We start from the raw sequence: 12,205 nt of genomic DNA on the forward strand, positions 1-12,205 counted from the left end.
GTCCGCCCGCTGTTCACTGAAACACGCTTGTTTTGCTACATAACTGTGCTTGCGATTAAAGGGCACTGGATCATTCAGACCTTTAACAGCACTAAATGGACTATTAGACATAATTGAAATTGAGGTGACCTCCACAATTCACAGCTCAGAAATACATGGCCACCAAATAATTACCTTATATCCTAGAGACTTCATGGCGTCTTTTTCCCTGCCTCTGGAAAACAAAGGAGAAAAGGAACCAAGCTAACACTGATGGAGCATTTGTTGAATTCAGCAAGGTACTAAGCAGTTCACTATTTTATTTAATCCTCACCAGATCCCACTACTGGGCATGCATGTAACCCATCACCTGTGGGCTGCTTGCATGCTCTCTCTCTCTCTCTCTCTCTCTGATGTTATAATAAAAATATTTTAAAACAAAGGAGGTTTTATTACTTGTATTAGCTTTCTTGTCACTGAGACACAACTTAAAACAGAAAACATTTAATTTGCTAATGGTTTCTATGCATGATCAGCTGGCTCCAAGGCTGACGTCACAGAGAGGTGTGGGGGATCAAAGCTGCTTAGTTCATGGTGGCCAGGAAGCAGAGCAGGGTAAGAGTGCCACAGAAGAAGGGGCAAGGACCACACATACACTCCCAGGCCCACGCCTCTATGACTTTTCCAAACACACCAAGAACTGTCTACCTTTTCCTAGGGCAGATCCCAAAGCCAATTAAATTGAAAACTCCACACTAGCCACCACATTACTTTACTACATTAACTGCATTATATATTTTAGATGTAGCCCTAGACAATGCCTCTTCATGCAGTGTGGTCCATGCAAGCCAGGGTGTGGGTTGGATACACCTGTTCTACAGGGTGTGTTTTTATGATTCTTTTACAGAAATGGAAAGTAAGGCTCAGATAGGTAAAGGAATTCTGTCATCTTGCAAGATAGTAATGTGGCCAGATAAGATTCCAGAAAAGTAGCCCTTTATGGAAACCTGTCTATAAGTAGGAGAAAACTGTGATCATTATACTTTTGTTTTCATTTCCATTTTCTGGCTAGTTATATGGAAGATAATGACATGCATACAAGTGGTTGTTACGCGATATGAAAAATAGTTCGTTATCTTTACATGTGTAGTTTCTTCTGCTTGATTTTTGGCACAACTGGTTTCCACTCAATCATTACATTTCAGCTTGACTATCACTATCCCCGACTGTTCCACCCACATCACCCATGTAAAGTCTCTTCAACCTCACACCTCGTTATCACATAGCTCCTTATCAGCATGAAAGAACCTATCAAAACATGTAATTATCTTTTCCTTCTTCCCCAACAACATGCAGCTTTGATGATAAAAGGACTGATCCTATTTTGCTTATGTTTTGATTGCCTGTCAAAATTACAGGTTCAGTGTGTGACCAAAAGATACTACACCTATAAATTCAGATACTAATATAAGTTCATTTGTCTTTCCCTCCTTCCCTTTGATTATTTTGGGTCTCACTTCCATTCGACCTCATTTTAATCTCAGTCACTGGTGGTCCTGTGTTATGTTACACAGTTGAAGAACTAACCTGGAGAAGAAAGCCAGCTGTGCTCTTACTCTACCGCCAAAAGATTTGGGCCATTTTTCTCTAGTCACAAGGAAGAGTTAGTGGGTGGAAATCCAAGATCTGGTGTCTCCCTGTGTCTGTACAGAAATGGAGATACATAACAATGGCAGGGAAGAAATGGCTTTTATGGTGCAAAGAAATTTGCTCAGCCTATCTTCTATCTTCTCCAGTAAGTTTCCGAAAATATTTCTCCACAGTACCAATCTGCATTTAGCAAATTCTGGGATCATGGAAATCATAACAAAAGCCCTCCTTGGATTCTGAGCTTCAAAACTCAAATTTCAGGCTCTGTTCAGAGTTTAGGCAGGAAGTAAAGGTTGCTGGTGCTTGGGCTCACAGAGTAGAAGGAAATTTTGGGTGCTTTGGGTTAGGCTCTGTTCCTCTTGAATGAAACTGCTGGCTTTAAGGCTGTCAATTCAAAGTAAGAATAAGAAAGGATGATCTGGTGACCCCTTTAAAGTCTACCATATTTAAAGCCAGTAGGCCTTTTCCGTGAAGGTCAGCTTCTCATTTACTAAGGTAACTTTTTAGAAATCATAGCTCAAAGCCCAAACTAATGTACCTTGTGAAATTTTCTCTGGCTTCTTTAGGCAAATAAAGGAGTTATCTACACTCTCCCACACCACCATCTCTGCGACTCTGACAGGACTTATTTATCTTGTATAATAGCCACATTCTTATGAAAGAAGTCTTGGAATCATACATAGGTTCTGGTCTCATAAAGGTAACATATGTCTTACATTTTTAGACACTTGTATCATGATTCTAGTATATTGTAAGATGCTAGGAATATACCAAGCACTCAATATATGCTTCTAAGATATATATTTAAATAATACAATTTTGGAGCTAAACACAACTTAACTAGTGGTTTGAAATTTCATAGAACTCAAAGAAAGATATACTTATTATCTAAGGTGGCTGTCTCATTGTGATACAGACTTACCTAAATTTTAAAAATTTTAAATTTGAAATATTTCTTAATTATAATGCTTAAACTTTATTTAAAATGTTTCACAGATATTCAAAGGACCATATGTTTTATATTTTGATAATTTGTCAAATAATAATTGTCCTATAAATAAGTACTGGTCTTCTCTTACCATTGAAAATACCCACTTAATATCAACTTGTATTAATTATTTAACACTTTATATTTATTTGTATTGATAAACTATTGCCAAAACACTAGATATATAAACTATGTGAAGTAAAATTTGGTATGAGACCTCTTTTGGTTCTAAAATAATCTGCCTCTATGAACTCTTCTATGCTAATTACATATTTAATGAATTCTTACTGTATATTTAAAATATCCAGAGCATTATTTTTAAAATTTTTATTAATTTTATTGGTACATTTAATGTATACAATATAGTGACATTCATTGTTGGAAAATTGTACCTTTATATAATCAGTCTTGGTTCTTATATTTTCTCCGTTCCCCTGGCCTCCCTACAACACCTCCCTCCCTCCCAATCTACAAAGACTTTGTTTACATTATTTTTCATTTTCCCATATTGATTCCATTCCCTTCTTTCCTTTCTACTACCCTTCCCATTTCCCCTTCCACTTTGTCCCTTTTCTTTCCATTTTACATTATCTGTTATACCTTTTAGTCCTTATTTACACTTTCAATTTCCTCACACTAGAGAATCTATTCAGTATTTACACGTGTGTCCTATTTATATCATTTAAGAGTATTGTCTCAATGTGCATCTATTTAGCTATGAATGTCTCTAATTTATCATTTTTATGGCTGAGTAGTATTCCATTTTATTTAAAAAAACACATTTTCTTTATCCAGTCTCCAGTTGTTGGGCAATTGGGCTACTTGTAAGTTTAAGCTATTACATATAGTGCTTCTATGAACATGGGTACACATATATCACTATGGTATGATTCTTTTAGTTTTTTAGGGAAGATATCCAGCTGGAGAATAGCTGGATCAAATGGGACTTCCAATCCTAGTTCTTTGAGGTATCTCCATACTGATTTCTACAGTGGTTGCAGCAGTCTGCACTCCCACCAGCAGTGGAACAGTGTTCCTCTTTCCCCACAGCCCTGCCCTTATTTGTTATTGGTTGATTTCATGACAGCAGCCATTCTTTCTGGGGTGAGGTGGAATCTCAGTGTTGTTTTCATTTGCATTTTTCGAATGACCAATGATGTTGAACAATTTTTCATCTGTTTACTTCCTATTTCTACTTCTTTGAGAAATGTGTGTTCATTTCAGATGCCCATTTTTGGATTGGGTCTTTAAATTTGGGAGGTCTGATTTTTAAAGTCCTTTATATATTCTAGATAGTAGACCTTTGTCTGAGGAACAACTGGTGAAAAACTTTTTCCCACATTGTGGGTTGTCTCTTCACACTGTTGGTCATTTCTCTTGCTGTGCAGAAGCTTTTTAATAAGAAGAGAGCCCTGGGGCTGGGGATTTAGCTCTGCGGTTCAGTGGCCTGCCTTGCAAGTGCAAGGACCCGAGTTCAATCCCCGGTACCCCCCCAACAAAAAAAGAAAAGGAGAGCCCATTTGTTGATTGTTTGTGCTAGCTCATGGACAACTGAGGTTTTGTTCATTAAATCTTTTCCTACACCAATGTCTTCAAGAGTTCTACCTAACCTCTCTTACAGCTTCGTGTTTCTGTTTTAATATCTAGATCTTTAATCCATTTGATTTTAGTTTAGTGCACGGTAAGAGATATAGATCTAGTTTTAATCTTTGGCAAGGTGAAACCCAGTTTTACCAGCACTATATATTAAAGAGGCTGTCTTTCCTCCAGTGAAGGTGTTTGGCTTCTTTGTCAAAGATGAGGTGGCCGAGTGTGTCTGGAGTTGTTTCTGCAACTTCTAATTGGTTCCAGTGGTCCTCAGGTCTGTTTTTGTTTTTGATTTTTTTGCCAGTACCATGCTGTTTTTATTAAAGTAATTTTGTAATATAGTTTCAAGATGGGGGTTGTGATACCCCTAAATTTTGTTTATTGCCTAAAATTGGTTTTTCTCTTCTAGGCCTCTTGTTCCAAATGCATTTTTGGATTGCTTTGTCAAGATCGTTGAAATATGATGCTGGGATTTCAATTGGGATTGCATTGAATCTATATAGCAATTTTAAAGTATCCAGAGCATTATGTGCCAGACACTATGCTGGGTACTGAGAAAATAAATAACATACTGACTTATAAAGTAAGATAGACAATACTTATCTTCCAATTAGTCACAGTCTAATGGAGAAGTCAAGGATAAAGACAAAAATTATTTTAATGAATGCAAAATACTTTATTACAATGGAGGCACTAACAATATTATAGAAGCACAGGAAGGGAATAATAACCTGTCTGGGGGAGAGAGTGCTGTCTTCTAAATAATCTTTTAAATAAACTGGAGTTGGAACCTGTAGATAAAGAACTTACCAAGAATTTTCTGAGTAAATGAAAATATTGCCTCACTAGACAAAAATATAGACAAGAGAGCCTTAAAAGATTTCATCAGTGACCTGTGATAAAACAGGTCATTACATTCTTAATCTCCAAGTAGTATGGTCTTGAATTATAGGTGCTTTTTTTAAAAGCACGTGACAGATGTAATGATATGGAATGATTAATATAAGGTAAACACTTACAATTTGCATTTTGTTTTCTAGATGAAGGGGAAACAATATTGCCTATAATTAGATTTTTCCTTCATGATGTAAACAAACAATAACTCTTTTCCTAAGTAAACTGCATTATAAGTTGAATTTATATTTTGAAATCTTAAGCCCTACTGTCTCACAATGTAACCTTATTAGGACATAGGGTTGTTGCAGTTAAAATGAGGTCATACTAGAGAGGATAGGCTACTAATCCAATATGAGTTGGGTCTGTATTAAAAAAGAGACATTTAGACACAGATACGATGGAGGATAGAGATATGGCTCAGTGTTAGAGCACTTGCTTAACATGTATGAGGCCTGGGTTTAATCTCTGGTACTGCAGGAAAAAAAAAGAAGATATAAACATGCAGAGGGCATGCTATGTAAAGACAGGTGCAGGACTAGATTGATATTTCTACAAGCGCAAGAATGTCCAAACTTGCTATCCAACTAGCATAAACTGGGGGTACCTGTGAAACAGATTCTTCCTCACAGTTCTCTGAAGGAACCAACCCTGATGTTGAATTTGTAGTCTCCAGAGATGTAAGTGAATTAATTTCTTTTAAGCCATTCAGTGATTGTTTGTTAATAGCAGCCCTGGCCAACTGCTAGAATAAATGTAGGGGGCATGGATTAGTATCACAGAAATTATAACTCAGCTGTACATAGTACTACATCATTAACTGCACTGAGAAAAATGATCTGAAGAAATGTATCTCTCTCTCTCTATCTATATATATATACATCTATATCTATCTATCTATCTATCTATCTATCTATCTATCTATCTATTTCAATCTAAACATTAGGTCAGCCTAGTATTTGGTTAGACAATAAAGTACAGCCTTTATATGTCTTTATTCTAGGTTCTTGGAAAACTGTGTGTGTGTGTGTGTGTGTGTGTGTGTGTGTCTGTGTGTGTGTGTGCACGCTAATTTTTTAGGAATTTAATTATATGAGAACTTTGAGCTCTGAAAATACTTGACTTTTACCAAGATAATTTTTCTTTAACTTTCTTTCTAGGTCTAACATTAGCTATTATTTCAAACTTTGAGGATGTAGAATAGGAAGAGTGCTGAATTGGACTTTTACAGACCAGGAGTTTAGCTTCTTTATTTTCCTTACATAACATCTTTATTATATTAAAATCTGCATGCTGTACAGCTCACAAACTTAAAGTATATGATTCATAGATTTTAGCACATTGACAGAGTTGTACAACAATGACCACAAAAATATTTAGATCATTTGTGTTCTCCCAAGCAAAACACACAGCCCACTAGCTATCATCTCCCTCTACCTCCCAAGTCTAGGCAACACCTGAGCTACTCTCTATCTTCACATATTTTCTTATACTGGATTTCTTTTATTCAAAACAGACCACGGTTTATAGCAAAAATAAAGACCTTAACATATCCAAAGAAATGGAAATCCTACAAAGAGAGCTCTCACACCATAATGAAGTGAAACTAGAAACTGACAGCAGGAACATACTTAAAATATAATTACTTTTTCTCTCTTTTTTTGTTATCTGCCTTTTATTTCATACTTTATATACTAAGGGAAACCATGTGATGTTCAAGCGTGTGTGTCTGATTTACTTCACTTAACATTATGGTCTCACAGTGCATCCATTTTCCTACAGATACATCGTATTAACTTTCAAATAGCTCAAGAAAAACTTGGGCTGGAGCAGTTTTTGATATTGGCTATGACCCTTTACTTTTGCTAATACCCATGCTTCAAAATGAGAAAGAGATCAGCAAACAGCTTATAAGACTCAAACTGATATCATCTGAAGGGAAAGAAGAATCCCTTTTTCTTCAGTTTAAGAAAGGAATCCCTGCTTCTCATTTTCTCCTTCCCAGGGCACAAAGACAACCTCAAGACATGAGTTAACAAAAACAAGTGTTTCAGAGATAATATTTTGTTGTCCTTAAAGTTATAAAGGCATCAAATGATTTTGTAGTCCACTGGGGCCAGAAAATCATTTGGAAGGACAGTGTACTTACACAAGCAAGTAGTACTACATAAAGCGCCAAATGATCTTAGACAATTACAGAAACCTTTATTATCTCTATCAGTACTCTGGAGACAGCTGATAATGTTTTCATATACTGCTAAAGCTGTCATCAACGAGATGTGAGGAAAATCCAAACCAGAACTTTTTAACAAATTATGAGGTTCTAAAAAAGAGCAGAAATCTCTGTGGTAATAGCTTACATTAACAATACAGCTGCCTCTTCAAGCTCCCCATGTCATAAAACACTGAAAGAAAAACACATCACACTAGAAGGAAATGGACTTAAGAGAAAATAAGCTTTACAAGGATTATGGTGGCTGCCAAACTAAAGGCAGAAGACTGGCAATCTCCTGATATGAAATCAGTCTGCCATCGCACTCATGGGAGAGCCACAGAGGGCCTGTTTATCTGAACGCTATATCTCAGTGCCTAAGGTGGTTCATGTTAGAATGATTGGCTTTGAACTACTGACTGTAGTGACTTGGGACACCAGATGTTTCATAATCTGCAAAATACGGACAGCAATCATGCGCACTGAATAGGCTGTTGTGAAGCTTAGATGAGACAGATCTACGGGTAAAGCACTTGAAATAGTGCCTGACAACTGATAAATGTTAGTTGTTATTACTACTCCTATTCCTCCTGCTATTACAAGGCAAGGTGACTTTCATCAAATAAAATGGGGCCATTTTCTACCAAAATATTTAATTAAAACTGGAATGCATTACAGAATACTGGCAAACAAATTCAAGAATTACTTAGGCACAAATACCTATGGTTTTGTTATATTGATTTATTCACTTTGTCATTGATTTATCCTCTGCATTATTGTCAAGGAGGGTGCTAGGCAGTTCTCTTGGTGCTAGGATTCCAACAGTAAATAAGATACATGGACTCTGAACCCAAAGAGCACACAGCCTAGTTGGCAGAAACAGAAAGATGGAACATTCTAAGGGGCTATATTTGGGCTATGTGGATGGTGCAGTAGTAGTACAAAAAATGATGAAGGAAGAGGGAGCATTGCATGACTCAGGGGTGTGTGTGTGTGTGTGTGTGTGTGTGTGTGTTGGTTATCAATTTTCATTCCCTAGAATGATATCTGAACTAAAATATGGGGAAATAATTGTTTTAATTAGGAGGAAAAAGGGCCAATCAAATTAATAATAGCCAGAGTGCATTGGATACCCGAGTACTGAAACTGGGTCCTGGGGTTCTGGAGGTGTTTTCTAGCTTCATTCTATCATGAACAAAGAATTGGTCAAGACAAGTACAAAAGGTAGCAAGGTCTTACATTATTAAAGGTAGGAAAAGTAACATGCTGTGCAGAGCAAGTGTGGGCCAATTAAAAGTAGGAAAAGAAGTACACTCTACAGAGCGAGTGAGCCACTGTGAAAGAACAGTGACAAGAGCTCAATGGCCACCCTTCCTATCTCTCACACATTAGGCTCAGTTCAGGTGTAGGTCATCCTATCAAAAACCTGCTTGAATTCTCACGAGAACTAAATACAGTATTCTCTCATTGGTCTCAGGTGCAGGGCCTTGGGAACTGTTTTTCTGCACGTTTCCTGGATCTCTGTTATTGACAGATCATGTGCATTTTGCCGTGCCCTAATCTCCTGTCTCAATATCACTGACAAGTAAGTTTAAAGTTAACGCTTACTCTTGCTTTCTCTTCTATTGGTTGTTGAGTATAAAAATTTTATGTCATGCTTTTATATTATTATTTGCTCTTTTAAAAGTAAAATTACATTTAATGATCACAGTATGTGATTACAAATGTCAAATTGTTTCAGTCTTACTTGTGTAGGGTTTGTTGGGAGACAAAAATGTGCTAGGTTGATCACTACTGACCAAGCATAGTGTTCTCTAGACTGGAACCCTGGGGTAGAGCTTCTCCCTTAAGGCACCAGTCTGTAACTGTGTTTTATTATACTACAATCAGACTTTAGGAAAATAAGTATACACTTGCATACACTGTCAGAGGGAGAGGGAAAAGTACACATTAAAAGAGATGAAAAAGGAAGGAAAAGGAAGGGAAAGATGGGATGCCAAAAAGAAATATTAAGTGATATATTATGAGAAATCTGATTGTCCTGCACAATAGCTCCACTGGAAGAACAGGATACACTAAGAAAAGGGCAACTGTTGCTTTCTAAATATGGGGAGAGGGTTCCCTCAGAAACACAAATATAAGCACAAATCAAAATATTTCTCATGAAATTAATCGATGTGTGTTTTCACATTGATACTCTTGTATGCCTCAGGAGTTTCTAAACTATTCATTACATGATAGATATTTCAGAAATTCCTTGGAAATTTGTCAGTGAAAACATAAAAGAAATGAATAGGCTACTTATGGTGCAACTCAGCATTTTTCTTTTGTAACTTCTCCCCTTTTTAACAATGAGCAACAGACTCATTATCTTCAAAGGAGAAAATCTTGCTTCCTCCTACTTCTTTACATGAAAAAATAGCAAAAAACATCTTTTTCCCTTCTCATTGAGTTACGACCTGCAAAATGCATTTCCTTAATTCAAAGAGACTCCCAAACATTTGGTAACTTAAACATTTGGATTGAAAATACCCAAACATACTAAGTTTCATTTGTTAGAAATCAAGACCACTTGGGATAAAATAGAGATTCAAAGAATGTCTGAGCACAGTGGATATTTCATTCCTTTTGCAACCACGCTTCACACACTGAATGAAAAAAAACCTTCCTTTATTTTTAAAAGCTCTTTCAAGTTGAAATTGTCTATGGCCAAGCCATAGCCTAGAGCGTTTTAGAGAAACAAACCTCTTAAAACTCAGATTTAAAATGGAAATGCTGTGGGAGAGTTAATTACAGTAGGCCACAGTAGGGTATAATTTTTTTCATCAGTTTGGAGTTTGGAGAGAACACTAGTTTGACATGACTGTATTTATCCAAAACTTTAGATTCCATTATTGCATTTTGTTGAGTGGTAAGACAAAGGCCAGTGAGCAGGTCCCTACTTTCTTTACCTTATACCTCAGTTTGCCCAAAGGTTTCAGAAAAAGTGCTTTCAAAAGAGGCCAGCGTCAACAACAGGAGTTTTCAATTAGGCCAGCCTCAGGGCAAGGAAGTACTCCCGCCTGCTCTTAGAGGAGACAGCACAGATACACTCAATAAAAACAAACCCAAGAAAAAAAATTTAAATTTTAAAACTATCTTTAGGCTTCCTTTAGGACTTTAACAGAGTAGAGTTTATTCTTCTTAGGTGGTCTGTTTTCTAAAAGAACACCTGGTACCACATCAATGACTAGAATCTAGTTCCAGTAAAGTAAGAAAGAGGTGAGACAATATGCCCACCTTTTGCCCCAAACCAGCACTTCTCAAATACTGGCACCAGCTGGGGAAATTTTAAAAATACTCCTTCATAAGTCCTAATACTAGAAAGATCCAGATTTAATTGGCTTGGCTTGCAGTCTGGGTGTCAGGAGATTTCAAACCTCACAGTGACTCAAATGGGCAGTCAAGACTTAGAACCACGCTCTACGCCCGCCCTTCTTCTTCTAGTGGGAACCATGGAACAGTAGCATGAACATTGCCTGGAAGCTTATTAGAAAGTAGATTTTTGGGTGCAAAAGAGGCCTATTGCATCAAAATCTGTATTTTAACAAGATCTTCAGGGGATCTGCATACATATTAAAGTTTGGGAATCTTTGTCCTTTACTACAGCCATAATCTCCTGACCTGATTACAGGAGTTCCAAAATTTCAGTTCCACTGAAAATATGATCTGCCTCACATTTCATTAAATAAAAATAGAAAGGGAATATTCTTTCTTCTGACTGGGAGTTGGAAAAGATCAACAGGACGGGCTTAATGAGACTGCCGAAGCTAAAGCTCTCAGTGCTCCAGGTCCAGAGCAGATACAGAGCAGAAGTGAGATGATTAGCAGGAGGGAAGTAAATAAAAGGGGAATACAGTGCTCGAAAGGAGTTATGAGTCACCAACATTCATATTGTTCTGGTCATTAAATGTTTTTAAAAATCATCTTTCTTTGAGCCCACTCCAGGCTTTCAAGATGAGGAAACATTTTTAGTGTGCTTGAGAGGGCAGTCATACGGTACCAGGTAGGAAATAAAAGAACATTCTAATTGGGGGACAAAGCTAAACAAGAAATGTTAAAAGTAAATAGCAGAGGTGGAATAGTGAAGAGGCTAGTGGGGCTAGAGGGAAAGTTGTTCAATACAGAGTGACAGAAATGGTGCTGAAAAGTCAGGTGAGGGCCTGTGAAGTTTACTGCTAATAATATTTACTTGGTGTACTTTTCTGGAAAACAAGTTCAGCTGTATGGATCAAGAGTTCTTAAGTACCTATTCTCTTCAACTCAGAAATCTGACCTTTTGGGATTCGGTTTAACTAAATAACCACACACTTCGACAATGATTTATGTTTAAAAATATTTTGGGGTAAAGGGTTAACAAATGCTCTCCTCAGCTCTGCTTAAGAATTTAACTTTCAATTATCCAGTAATCTAATGAGAGAGTAAGTCAACTATGTTCACAACTAGTCAACATGACTTACGGTAAAACTGTCCTTGGATTGGTAAGTGGTATCTAGACTAGGAGACCTATAAATAACTGATAAGAACTACAGCTTTCGACTTTCCTATGTGCAGTGCTCTTGTAACTGGACATGTTTTTGGTAGGGATATTGAAATCTGCCTTTACCGAACTGCTGAAAGAGCTACTGGCTTCTTTCATCAAATAAACCTTGTTCTAATCCACAGCAATTCCTGCACTTACCAATGTGCAACTCCTCTCCTTGCACATGAGCTGCTCTGGACCACTCCAAAGAATCTTACAGAAAGAAATGGTCATCACTACACTTCTAGGAAACCATGTTCCCTCTTATATTCTCTGGAATAGAATGGTGTAAAATGGTTTTATGAATCTGAATGCTGAGTTGAACGAAGAAGAT

At 37.0% G+C, this 12,205-nt stretch overlaps 2 protein-coding genes across 11 annotated transcripts in view; one reads left to right on the forward strand and one right to left on the reverse strand.

The window, feature by feature from the left end:
- Positions 1–12,205, reverse strand: part of Rnls (renalase, FAD dependent amine oxidase) — a 312,949-nt gene that overhangs the window by 186,285 nt on the left and 114,459 nt on the right. The gene's annotated exons all lie outside the window — the stretch shown is intronic.
- The window catches only part of LOC104848840 (transmembrane protein 70, mitochondrial-like), a 50,648-nt gene that overhangs the window by 25,275 nt on the left and 13,168 nt on the right, over positions 1–12,205 (forward strand).

Source organism: Fukomys damarensis, unplaced genomic scaffold, assembly GCF_012274545.1.
Source record: "Fukomys damarensis isolate Sample0158 unplaced genomic scaffold, DMR_v1.0_HiC HiC_scaffold_20, whole genome shotgun sequence".
Classification (NCBI taxonomy): Eukaryota; Metazoa; Chordata; class Mammalia; order Rodentia; family Bathyergidae; genus Fukomys; species Fukomys damarensis.